Source organism: Corvus hawaiiensis, chromosome 25 (assembly GCF_020740725.1).
Source record: "Corvus hawaiiensis isolate bCorHaw1 chromosome 25, bCorHaw1.pri.cur, whole genome shotgun sequence".
Taxonomy (NCBI): domain Eukaryota; kingdom Metazoa; phylum Chordata; class Aves; order Passeriformes; family Corvidae; genus Corvus; species Corvus hawaiiensis.
Genome location: NC_063237.1, coordinates 7131493 through 7143678, shown reverse-complemented (window position 1 = coordinate 7143678; position 12186 = coordinate 7131493). Strand labels below are relative to the sequence as shown.

General features: G+C 57.6%; 1 protein-coding gene across 1 annotated transcript in view; it reads right to left on the bottom strand.

Annotated features, from left to right (window-relative positions):
- BCL9L (BCL9 like) overlaps window positions 1-907 on the bottom strand; it is a 46036-nt gene extending 45129 nt beyond the window's left edge. The window contains exon 1 of the mRNA XM_048328619.1: window positions 850-907. The gene's annotated coding sequence lies outside the window, so the exon portion shown is untranslated. The remainder of the gene's footprint in view (window positions 1-849) is intronic.
- Window positions 908-12186: the final 11279 nt, after the last annotated feature.

The following is a 12186-nucleotide window of genomic DNA, read 5'->3' as shown; positions in this document are numbered from 1 at the left end:
ATCCTTCTCGCATTTCTATTCCAGCAAGTGGTTGCTAGCAGAGCGGGGCTGGAACAAGTTCACCACCTGCTAAAGACACGTCCCTAATACAATGCAGGGGAGGTTTTGTTACATCGGTTCCTCTCTGTGCACAAGGTATTTCTCTCATTTTCCTTCCAAGCCGACAACATGCCTGATTTATCTCAACAGGGAACCGAAGTCTATCGAGTAGAACACCGCAAAGAGAGGGGAGAGTCTCCCCTGATAGTTAGGATGGGCTCTGACAGGAGTATTTGTTTAAACCCCACGCGAAACGTGGCAAATTCCAATCCTCCGTGGGGCTTTAACAGCACCAGTAACGTCTTGCAAAATCCAGACCAGCTCCGGTAAAACCAGACGCAACCCGAGTAAGTTCTTTGCACCTAGAGAAAAGCCCCAGTCGAGGCACTTTTGTCCTCGAGGAATCGCCCGCGGCCGCAGCAGCAATGGGTGACAAGGACCTGGGAAGAGCGATCCCCGAGACGTGAGAGCGAATCGGGAAGGGTCCGGCGGACTAGGGGCAATGTCCAAGGCAAGCAGGGACACTGACAGCTCATCCCCAGCCGGCCGGACTCGGCGGGTAGGCCGAGCCGAGGCCGGCGCCGTCCCCCAGTCAAGTTATCGCCGCCCCCGGGAGCGGTGGTACGGCGGCTGGCCCGGAGTCTCCGGCTCGGACGGCGGCTGCCGGCTGCCCTTCCGTCCGGATGACAGCCCCGAGGCGGGCCCGGCTGCGCGGGGTAAGGGGTCGGTGCGGGGCCGGCGTGAAGCCCCGGCTCCCCCCCGGGGCGGAACAATGGGACGGCGGCTGCCCGGGCCCGGCGGGGCACTCACCTCGGCAGCGGCGGCGGAGCGGCTCAGGGTAGGCCAGGCGAGCCCGCCGGGGCGGCGCGGCGCGGCTCCGCGGGCTGCTGGGGGCCGGCCAGCGGCGCGGGGCCGGCGGCGCGGGCCGCGCTCATGGCTCGGCCGCCCGCCGCAGGGCGCGGGGTCGGGGCCGCTGCCGGCGGCGCCCCCCGCCCCGCCGCGCCGCTCCTTCCGCCGACCGAGCCGGCGGCTCCAGCCCGCGCCCGCCGGCGGGGGTGGACGTCCGGCCGCGGCGAGCCCCGGCTGCCCGCCCGGCCCCGGGCCCGGGCCGCGGACGGCTTCCCCGCGCTGCGGCGGGCGGCCGGGCGCGGGCGGCGGGGAGCGGAGCCGGCGGGCGCGGCGGCCCGGGCGCGGGCGGGGGCGCCGTGGCGAGGGCGAGGCGCTGCGGGCCGAGTGCTCCTTTCTCCGCCGGAGCCTGAATAATCATTTGGAGAAACAGGATCATTCACTTTCCTCCGAGCCGGAGCCCGGCGCTGCCCTGTCAAAATAAAAGCCCCGCGCGCCGATTAACCGCTTCCTGGTCGCGGGCGCCCCGCCGGCCGCCCAGCGACGCCGCCGGGGACCGGGATCGGCACCGCCGCCCGTCCCGGGCCTCCCGCGGCGAGCGGCCGGCGCCCTGCGAGTGGCCATCCAGGTGTCGCACACCCACGCGTCTCATAGACATGTACGCGATGGCACACGGGTCCCAGCACCGCCGGGACCTGCAGAACTGCATCCCAGTCCTCCCCGCGATAGCACGAGGGCTGCTCCTGCTGAACATCCTTCTGCCCTTTATCATCCGAAACACCGGCCCGCAAAGCCACCCGTTCTGCTCGGACCGACACCCCGCGTGTCCTTCTCTCGAGCCTCACTGTGGCGGGGAGGTCCCACACCTGATCCCCTCTTTGCCGCATCTCCCAGAGCCTGTGCGGAGTTGGACTTCGATGATCCTTGTGGGTCACTTCGAACTCAGGATATTTTGTAATTCTACACACGAGGCACAAGGACTGGCTCCAGCACTTGAGAAGAGCAGCATGTTACTATTTTTACCAACAAGTTTTCCAGGCATTAACCACCCTCCTGCCCTGAACAACAGACTCCACGGACGGGAGTCGCACAGTGCACACGCATACCAGGCTGTGGAGGCAGCCTGCCCGCTCTTGGGCGATGCCACCAGCATCCCAACCAGGACGTGCCACCTTCCTGCCTGAAGCGCACCAACCGCCCAGGGGTGGGGCTGGGAGGAGAGGGCTGGAGGCAGGGACCACTTGGCAGCATCCCCAGAGTTGCAGAGCTCAAGGTGATGTGGGGACAAGCAATCCAGCTCCACTGACGGGAGGCGGCGGCCTCGGTTGAAAATTAACACAGACTCGCCCCTCTGCTCACACCCGCAGCGTCCGCACCGGGGCGGAGGAGCCGGCCTGCCCGGGACCGGCGGCGGGGGGACAGCGATGAGAGACGGGGGTGGGGGCGGCACCCCCAAAACCGGGGACGGCGCGCGGCAGCGCCCCCTGCCGGGGCGCGGGGACATCTCCCGGTGGGGCGGGGCAGCGAGCGCTCGTCCCGCCCCGCGTGGGCGCGTCCCGGCGCCGGCAGCTGCGGGGCTCTGCTCCCCACGGGCAGGCGAGGGGGGCTGGCGGCGAAACCCCGAACGTCCCCGTTCCCCACGGGCAGGTGAGGGGATGCGGCGGAGCCCTCCCGTTCCCCGCGGGCAGACGGTGCTGCGGCGAGGCCCAGCGAAGAGCAACGGCGGCGGCCGCCGCCGAAGGAGGGAGAGAGAAGCGCCGGCTGCTTCCAACACCAGCTGGAAGGACGCGACATCAGTCTTTGCAGGCGCCTCTTTGGCACCTGGCACAGGGTGGCTTCGCCCGTTTGCAGAAGTGCCTGTGGAAAGCACCCGAGGCCGAAGCAGACAGAAGGGGCGGGTTGCGGATGTTCCGGGTTTTACCTCGGAGGGCCGCAGTCTGCACGAGTGGGCAGGCACTGGGAACCCCTTTGCATCGAGCATCGTTTGCTTACACTAGCCACCCAAGAGAAGTATACCCCTCCAGGGGAGTGCTGTGGCCATATATCTCCCTGCCTCTCTGGTGAGCTCCCAAATGCCTCATCAGCAAGCAGTGACATATTTTTTCACACTTTCATCCTTCCCAGTAGCAGCACTGGGCTCACGTCCCTGCAGACAGCATGCACAGGTGCAGTGGGTTAAAAATGGTGCCCAGCCACCACTATCTGGCGTGACAGCTCAGTGCCAGAGGCAAACAGGTAGCTCCTTCAGCCAGGTGTGGTACACAGGGGACACATGGAACCACCTGTCCTCCAGGTCCTCTGGCTGCCTCTCTTCCCACTCCTTCCCTGCAACCTTCTGGGCTTTCTACATTACAGCCCTTCACATCTCTCCCAGCCCGTGCACATGCAAGTGGCAAAGCAAGACTGGGAAAGGTCAGCAAGAGGACCAGTCGCTGCTGATTCAGCACTGAGCCTCTGCCTTTAATTAACATCTGCCGGGCTAGCTACCCTGCCTGCACTTGATGGCAACTTCCAGTCTCCCCCCTGCCCTCCTCTATCATTATGCCCACACTAGGAGAGACAGATAGGGGAGGAGATGGTGAAGCAGATTCCTTGGAGTTCCTGAAAGCCTTTCTCTGCCAAAGCCACGACCACCACGACAGCAGGTCATCCCAGGAGCTGCCTGGTACACCTCAGCAAGCCTCAGCCAAGATGCCCAGACTTGGCTGTTACATATTCCTCCCTTGCATGGGGTTTTCCTGCCTTTGAACCACAAAACTTACACACAACATACAAAACTAGTCTCCCAAACTAGTTAAGGACCAAGAGGGAGCCATCTGTGACAGTGACTCCAGCCTTCCCTGGGAAGAATTGGGACTGACCACCTACAAGCTCCTGACACATTCTACCTTTGTGGGATGCAGAGAATACAGGGCAACAGGGTCAGAAGGATTGGCCTTGTCCTGTCGTGTTTTGCCGACAAGGACGTGTGGAGTAGATGGGAGCCCATCCTAAGCTATGTCCAAGGCTCTGGGACTTGTTCATTCCCATTGACTCTCCAGAACACCAGCCCTAAGCTCAGACCTTCACAAGACCCCTGTGGGCAAGGCCCTCATTACATTTAGGAATATGATTAATTAGGTCCAATTAACTATACTGGAATTAATTATGTGACTCACATTTAGCTGGAGCTGCCTCTTTGTGAAGCATTTCCCCAGTGGATCACTCCAGCAGATCCCCAGCAGACACACCAGAGGTAGAAGAGTCCAGACGAACTGCGCTGAAGGAAACGAGTCTGAGGCTGTGAAATGCCTGTTTTGGGAGCAGCTCTCTGTTTTGCTGATCCACGTAGCTATGGAGCAGGGAGCTGGTGGCAGTCCAGCATTAAATCCACAGAACCTGGCACACAAATTCATCCTGTATTCTCCCACAGAAAGGCAATGGTCCAGCAAGAAGATGGAAGAGGCTATGTTGCTACCGCTGAGATAGACTCAGGCCTAAAAACATCTCTTCATCACTTCCCATGCTCCTCTCAGTCCTGCCCATCCCTATGCAGAGTCGTGGCCAGAGTGTCCTCTTCTTCTGCTCAGACACTGGCACAGATTCTATCCCACAGTCTCATGAGTCCTTGATGTGCCTCATCTCCCTTGGACTGCATTGCAAGGTCTCCATCCCACTTCTGTTTTGATGGTACCACAAAGCCATTGCTCAGAGAAAATGGAAAAAAGCCAGCCTAGGAGAGGCCCCAGGTCTGTACCCAATCCTGCAGCCAGCTGGGAAAGAACGGGTTCTCCTCATTTCATGCTCACTGGAGTTTGAGCAGGGCAGGCCACTGCAAGGAGCCTGCACTACCTTTGCCACCTCTGCAGCTGCCTAGGCAGCCTGTGCCATTGTCTAGATGGACCTGGACAGAATCAGGAGTGCCCAGTTCGGCTTCTTCTTTTAAACAGGATCACCTTTCCTTATAAACCATCACATCTCCAGCAGAGCAAGACTGTTTACCCACTGCAGTCAAAAGAGACGTAGAAGATCAAAGACAACACATGAAGCAATGCAGCCAGCCAGCCAGCCAGAGTCTCCTGCTTAGCATCCTCATGCTAGAGCTGGGCACTGGCCCCCTCCATACGCTGGGATTTTCCTTTGCTGCAGTCCTAAAGGCAAAACACAGCCTGTGCTGAGGTACTGAGGGAGAATTTAATCACACTGAGACATCCTCTTTCCAAATGAAAATACGCTGCTGCAGCTACAGCATGGCTGACAGACCATCATCTAGCAAAGACAAACTCCTGACATGGTTCCAGGATCACAAAGACACCAAGACTCAGCATCCGGGATGCCTTGCTATTGCTGCAATGCCTGATGCACTCCTGATGCCTGCATGGGTGCAGGCAGAATGCAGTTCTTCAAGTCTTCTTCCCGTCTTGTTACTCCTGTACACCCTGAAAGCCAGCCTTATCCTCCCAACACCTCAGATGCTCACTACAGCCCTAGGGAAATCATTTCAGGTCTACATAGTCCTGATGTTGCTAGAATCCTGGCATGGGATATGAGCTTCACTCCTACCACAACTGCCCGGCCTCAGATGGCCTTTGCTGCTAGCTCTCGATGTATTTGGGCTGCTCTGCGTGGGGCCCTGGCTTGGCTGTCCCTGGTCTTGGGAGACTGCTGCCGTCCAGGGCAGGCCCTGCCAATCAGCAAACCGAGAAAAGGCTGAGCTTTACTGGAGCCGGAGCTACGAGGGAACTTCTGCCCCTGCCAACCGGTAGGGCCAGGAGACCCAGAGCCCACCGGGCAGTCTGCGGGGCCGGGCACCGCGCCTGCTGGAGGCGCCTGCAGAGGGGGCCTGAAGGGTTAAATCATTTGGCGAGGCCACCAGCGTGATAAATGCAGCCATCGGCGGAGCCAGCGCCTCCCACCGCCCCCGGGGTCGGGCTGGCGGGAGCGGGCGGGTGGCGGCGGCGGGGACTCTTATCCTGATACGGCGCCTTCCGCCGAGCGCGGATCTGGAAACACCGAGCGGCGGGACTGGCTCCGCGGCCGCGGCGCTTGGCGACACAAAGCACGCAGAGCCCTCGCCCAAAAACCGGGCGGGAGGGAGCCGGGGGCAGGCGGGGGGGCGGGGGTCTCCGCAGGGATGCGGGGCTTGCCGCCGCCGGCGGGATCTCCCATCCCGGGGCATCCCGGCCGGCCACGCAGGCAGAAGCAGCCTCCACAAGGGCAGCGCGGGATTCCGCGCCTGCTGGAACAGGCCGGCGGCTCCCGGAGCTCCGTGTCCGCTCCGGTAGCCCGCCCGCGGCCGCTGACCGGGGCCGTGCGCCGCCCCGGTCCCTGCCTGGCACGGCGAGAGCGCCGGGCAGCCTCGGCGTGCACAGCACACACCGTGCTCACGTGCGCAGGCAAACGCACATCGCACACGGGCAAATCATCACGCAGATGTGCCCGGAATGGGTGTTGGCAACTGTGCCGGGACAGACACACGTTCTGCAGGCACGCACAAGCATGTGCAACCACAAAAGCAGGAACGGAGCACGGCACATGGGCGCCAGCCCTAGAGCTGCGCTGTAGAGCAAGCAGCGTGTGGTGCATCGTACCAGGAGATAAGGACATAATCAAGGGAGGTGCAAGAACAGCTTTTGCTGTCACTGCTACTACAGTCTTACAGTAAGGCTGAACTAGAAACAGAGCAATCCCTCCCTTTGATTTATTTACTCAGTGCTTTTATCTCCAGAGGATGCCTGGAAGCTTGGTCACTGCAAAATGTGCAAGCCTGTGCCAACGAGTTGCAGAGCAGAGATCAGGAGAGTTTTCAGAAAGATCACAGGCCTGATACAAATTCAATTTTATAGAATGTCTCCATTAGTATTTGGGGTCACTTGAAATCACCATTCTGTAAACTGGGTCATAACAGGAAAAGTTAGCAAGGTGCTGCCTTGTGCCATCTGCCAGCATGACAAGGACTTATTTTGGTGGTAGCTCGGACTACCACTTGAGAGCCCCATTATTCCCACATACAGTCTCTCTTCCTAAGACAGTCATATGCATCTTGGCGTGTGCAATGCCTCAACCACACAAATCTCTAGCTTGGGGAAGAACCTCTCCCACAGCATCTCAGGGACAGACCTGTTTTGCAGGGAAGCAGGGCGTATGCCCTGGCACAAAGGGCTGACACAGCCCGATTCACCTGCATCAACACTCAGCTGCCTGGCTAGGCCCATGTGCCCTGCATGTTCCAGCAAGGGTGACCATCTGAGTGAAGCCACAGGCTCTACCTGTGTGTTCAGGCTCTGTTTCGTAGGTTTTCACCCAGCCCTGTTTAATCTGTACCTCTGTCTCCTGAAACATGTGTGCATTTACACAGGTCTGATGGTACTCCCAGGCCAAAAGTGCTGAGCACCTCGTCCAAATGCCGCGAGGACTACAGAATTTGGGACAAGAAAAAGGTCCTTCTTGACCTTGACAAGGTCAAGACCACCCCACTCCTGAGCAGCTACTTATTACTCGCAATTCTATTCAGTGTCCTCCCATGCTCCAGATATCTCTACCTTCTCTGACAACCTGCCCTTTGCATGCAGCCCTCTAGACTCAGAGGAACTCTCAAACCCCTCCCTGCCCTTGCCACAGTGCCCAGCACGGTGAACTCGGTCCTGAAGGCTGGCTGCCTCCCCAAGCTCCTCCTGTCCCCTGTCAGCGTTATTGAACATTCGTGCTAGCACCTGCCGCCCTTACACAGAGGGGCGGCTGCTCCAGCCTTGGGAGCACTCGTGCATCCCCCGCTGCGTGTGCAGAGGGATGGGGAGGGCACAGGGAGAAGACACAAAGGTCCCCCCTCCCGTGAAGGAGGCTGCTCTGCGCGCACCGCCTGCCTCCCGCCACCACCGCTCCGGGAGACGCAAGGCCGCAGGCGGAAGGCAGCAGAACCCTCCCCAGGGGCACACGGAGGGGGCGGCGGGACTCTCCCGGGGACACACGGCCGGGCCGGGGCGGCGGGACCCTGCCCGGGGACACACGGCCGGGCCGGGGCGGCGGGACCCTCCCGGGGACACACGGCCGGGCCGGGGCGGCGGGACCGGCCCGGGGACACACGGCCGGGCCGGGGCGGCGGGTCCCTCCCGGGGACACACGGCCGGGCCGGGGCGGCGGGACCCTCCCGGGGACACACGGCCGGGCCGGGGCGGCGGGACCGGCCCGGGGACACACGGCCGGGCCGGGGCGGCGGGACCGGCCGGCGGCGGGAGCGGGGCTGGCGGCGGGGCCCGGTGGCGCCACCTGGCGGGCGCGGGCGGCACCGCTCTGCCGGGGGCCGCGGGCAGCGCCCCGTGCGCTCCCCCGGCGGGCGGGGCACGGCGGGCTCGTTCCGCCCCTTCCGCGGGCCCGTGCCGGGGTGCCGGGGTGCCGGGGCGGCGGGGCGGCGGGGCGGCGGGGCGGCTCTCACCGGAGCCGGACTGTCCCTCTATACGCCTGATGCCGAGAGGCAGCACTAGAGCTGGGACAAGAAACACCAGAAAACACGTTGCGCCTTATTGTATTTCCCCCACTTCCTCCCTCTGATGATGCAAAGGACATGCAGCCATCTCTGAGGCTGTGCACGACAGAAGAGCAGCATGTGCACAGCAGAAGGGGATGTCTCAATTAACAGGAAAAGGAGAAACCACGGCTCCGGTGACAAATGCCGAATGGGGCTTTAACACCCAGGTACAGAAGCAAGGAAATGGATTTCCACAGCATGCAATATTATCCTTGTCTCTGCGCTAGAATACGAGGAGCTAAACAAACCCTCCATCCCCACCAGCAGCAACAGCAGTTGGCACTTCAATCACAGAATCAATTGGGTTGGAAGAGACCTCTGAGATCATTGAGTTTAACCTATGACCAAACACCACCACGTGGCACGAAGTGCCATGGCCAGTTTTTTCTTAAACACCTCCAGGGACGGTGACTCCACCACCTCCCTGGGCAGTCCATTCACCCTTTGAAGTCTAATCACCCTTTCTCTGAAGAAATTCTTCCTAATGTCCAACCTAAACCTCCCCTCGTGCAGCTTAAGACTATGTCCTTTAGACCGTTAGATCATGCTTTCCTGCACAGATAACCCTTCTTGAATACCTGTGTAACAGGTGCCTTAACACAGTTTACAGCTGCCCTCTATGAGTCACAGACACTAAGAACCAAGTCCCCGGTGGGAGGCAATGCCAGAGCTGCAGGAGGGCTGTGTGTCTGGCCACAGGTAGCAAGATCAGCATCCACCTGTTTGCATCACTGCTGCATGGCTGGATTTTGGGGGACTTGAACCAGGATGGCTGATTGGTCCTTCCACCTGAGGCGACAGATAGGAACACACTTTGGTAGTAGACCCCGATCATATTGCTGCTAAATCATGCTCAAGAATTTGAGACGAGCTGAGCCCTTCCGCAGACAGTCCCGTGTTGTGGTGTTCAGTCCATTTTCTTTCTGCTCTTTTGCATGTACTCTAAAGTCATAAGTGCTTTTAAAGTCATTTAGTGCCAGACTTTCAGAGACTCTCAGACAGGACACACTCTAAACATTGCAGAGTCCAAACAGAATCTCAAACCTCACTCTTCTTTTGAATGGAGGAAGCTGTATTGAGTGCCTACAGACCATCCATACAGTTTGTACCAAATTCAGTCCAGCCCCCCATGAGATGTCTTTTCTGGTTCCAGTCAGATATTGTGCCTCTTTAGAAACCTGGGCTCCAGTTAAGAATGACCATTTGGTTACTTCTTGTGTTTTGGAGCTGGTGCAGCATTCTGACAGGGTCTTAGGTACTGGGAATGTCCTGGGGACCGATAGGGCTGCCCTGCTATCCCCTACTAGGTCAAGCCAACCTGCAGTTTTCTCTGCTGGGATATTGCATCCAGGTAGAGGATGGCAGGTGTGCACAGGAGCTGCTGGCACCCCCTGTGGCTTGTTGTACCATTGGCCTTGCAGAAAAAAGGTGGGTGGGCCCAGGAGGTCCCTTTACCTTTGGGAGCCTTCTGTTCTCAGTGGACCTCCTGGGAGCTGGAGATGCTGACCTGGGGTCTGTTCTCCTTTGTCCCCTACAGCACAGTGCAAATCCACATCTTCATCATGCTGCTGAAGCATCCTCTCCCTGTAATGAAATATTCATGCCCACCTCCAAACAGGCTCCAGCACAGCAAATCTGTGTGTCCCTCTGCAGACAGGCAATCTATGCTGCAGAGCGTGGCCATGGGCTTTGCTGTGAGGTCAAGCAAGATCCAGACAGCTGATCTCTGTCCTTGTGGAAATAAAACAGATGAAAAGAAGTAGCAAAACCCCAGGAGGTGCTTTTGAGATTTAACACTTTCCAGGCTGGAAAGCACTGGCAGATAGTCTGCAGCAAGCAGCCTAGGCAGTGCAGGAGAGACGGGTCTAGAGAGCACCCCAGATGCTGGAGTCCTTTCTCAGGTTGAGAAGATTGTTCACGAGCCTGGGAGCCCTGCTTTAAACAGGCTCTGCTGCTGTTGGATGTGCTGGTTTAAATCAATCTGATGCTGGAATGGCTGTGCTTCTCCTGACGTTATTGAAAGCCACCTTGATTTCACTGTATTCTCTCCCCAGAGTGTAAGTCCTTGGTAGAGTGTCACGAAGGAGTACTCATTCTCCCCTGTGGGTGGAAGAGCATAGATCTTGGGTCTTGCAAGTTACTTCTCTTGGGTTTTTTAAGTTTTTCTTTTATGTTCAGGGAATTTCTGAGCCTCCTCCTCATTTATGGTTAAGATGTCAGACAGTGAAAGTAAGATATTGCATCAATTATAGGGAGACTGCTCCACTCTAGGGGAAGTTTCTGGGCCATGAGTGTGGGGAGATAGGACTCCCTCAGTGACCTGCATGAGCTCTGTTGTGTAGTGGGGACCTCATCTCCTCGGGTCCTTCTGAAGCAGAGTGAAATGCAGCACAGGACAGGTGTTAAGGTGAGAATAGGATTCAGCACTCAGGAACACAGTGAAGGTGGTGTTTGAGCAGCCTGGCTGGGTTGGTGGATGCAACTGGTTCGTTCATCCCTCTGATAATCCGATTTACATTCCCTTTTCTTCCCCTGGATCCTGCAGTTACCATGGGAACTATGTTCATAATTGTTATTCATTGGCTTCTGGAAAAACTCCTTTTTCCCCCTTGTCTCTTTCCCCTTTTCCATCTTAGACACATGGAGCTGTGGCTGCCAGAGCATGGGGAAGCTTGCAAGGCTTCTGATAACTGGGATAAAGGCAGTGGTTAGAGAGAGGAAATGGGGAAAGATGGCAAGACTGTTAGGTACTAGATGAAATAATTCTGCTCATGTGGTCTTTAGCTTGGTCTTTTCTTCATCCCATACCTATGAAAGGGAGTCCTCAACATGGCGAGTCCATGAGTTTGCCTGCGTGCCTCAAGGGTGTGTCTCGCTTTGTCTCTGGTGGCCTGGGTGGCTTTTCCTTGTAGCTGAGCGATTTCCTGCCTGTTTCTGCAGAAAAGCTGGTGTGGTGACTGCTATGTGGTTGAGAGGCAGGCAGGAGACGCTGCTCCAGGCTCTTGACTGTCACCCTCATGCTGTCTTTTGTTTTGTTCAGAAAATTTGTGCTTTGGCCTCACAGATTAAGAGCATGCGCAGAAAGTCGAAAACAATTACAATGACATATTTTAATGAATTGTCATTTGTGCATGTCTTTACTCCTTAAGTAATTGTGCTCTGGTGTTTTCCAGTACAGCATATTTACTTAAATTGGGCAAGAGGTTGCATTTGAAGGAGGAAAGGACAGTGGCAGAGGGGAGGAGCAAGATTTCAGCAAGGGAACCTGTGGAGGACTACAGCTCTGGAATATAATCAAGACAAAACTGCTACGCTTTTCTTGGACATGAATTGGAGTGGGAGGTGTTTGTTACTGCCAATGCAGTTTTCTTCATACCCAGTTCTTCCACACAAGGTTGAGTTGTTAAGCGTTGACAGTGCATCTGTTACAATTGGCTCTAGAAACCAAATGTTCTTGAAAATAAAAGAAGCATGTGCTTGCCCTTCATCTTCCCAGCCATTCAGCTCCCAGTACCGTGGAGAAAAGCCACGTGGAGCAGCCCACGTGCACACAGATGGCCTAAGATTGGCCACGTAAAGGGCTCCTCTGTGTGAAAGGTGCAGCAGGCTGAGGAGCAAGAAGTCCCGCAGTCTTTCTTCTACTGACAGTATAAGGCTTCAAGAAAACGTCTGACAGAAGATCTCCAAGAAGAGCTCTTCCCAATATTTAACTTTCCTCTCCCACTTTGTGTTTTCTTTTTACAACTGCATTTCTGTCCTACCACCCATGGCAGCTACCTTGCGCGTAGAGCACACAG